Consider the following 916-nt stretch of genomic DNA (forward strand, 5'->3'; position numbering starts at 1 on the left):
GGAAGCGGAAGTGAAACTTAAAGGAAATCGCTTGAATTTTCAGCCTCTTCCATGTTCATTTCCTCATCAGAATTTGATGCGGCTCTTTAACTGGTCCTTAAATGACATCAGAAGCTACCACATGTTCTCGTGTTTAAGCTCCCGCTCCATCCCCCATTTCTGCTGCATTTTGATAGCTTCCCAAGAGCTGAGTTCTTTGCAACAGCGTGGTGGCCTTTGGTGTAGAGTTGGTATAGGGTTTTTCTAAAGACTGATGTCATTCTGCAAAGGAGAATCCTGTGTAAGAATAACAGCCTCAGTTTCCCTTGCAGAAGGAGAAATGGACAGTTATCATAATTGACTTGCGGCCATTGTCTGTCTCCATATTCCGTCCTGTTGCATTTGTGTGCTCTCAGGATCAGAGAAGCCGTCTCGACACTCTCTTTCCACCACAGTCTTCAAATTACTGCTTTTCTTGGATTGACATTCAGAATTTAGTATTCCAGGATGTTGCTTCCTTAAAGCCTTTGAAATTTCTGGTTTAGTCATTTAGGAACGTTTAGGTTTTCCTTTACAGTACTCCTTCCCGCTTTGTTACAACACTGACATTTTAGCCTTTCAAGGGAATCTGTGGCTATCTGCTCTCTGCCTTTTTTGTGTTGGTTGGTAAACAGGTTCAGCGGATTGTTAATGAAGCTGCAAAGGCAATAAAATTTACTGTTGACCATGCTGCTGTTTCATGTTCTCCACTTTTGGTCCCCTGTTGGGTGCGTTTAAGAAAAAACAGGAGCCTCCGATCCAGCTTTGCCCTCCCAGAGTTACTCTTGCGAGAAGCCAAAAGGGTTTCCTTCTGGACTGCAAAGCAGCCCACTGGCTCCTGAAACTGACAGGCCCCAAAGGGAAGCCCAGGCACAGAGTCAGACAGCTCCCGTTCGCC

Source organism: Gekko japonicus, unplaced genomic scaffold (assembly GCF_001447785.1).
Source record: "Gekko japonicus isolate JY-2015 unplaced genomic scaffold, Gekko_japonicus_V1.1 scaffold64, whole genome shotgun sequence".
In the NCBI taxonomy this organism is placed as follows: Eukaryota; Metazoa; Chordata; class Lepidosauria; order Squamata; family Gekkonidae; genus Gekko; species Gekko japonicus.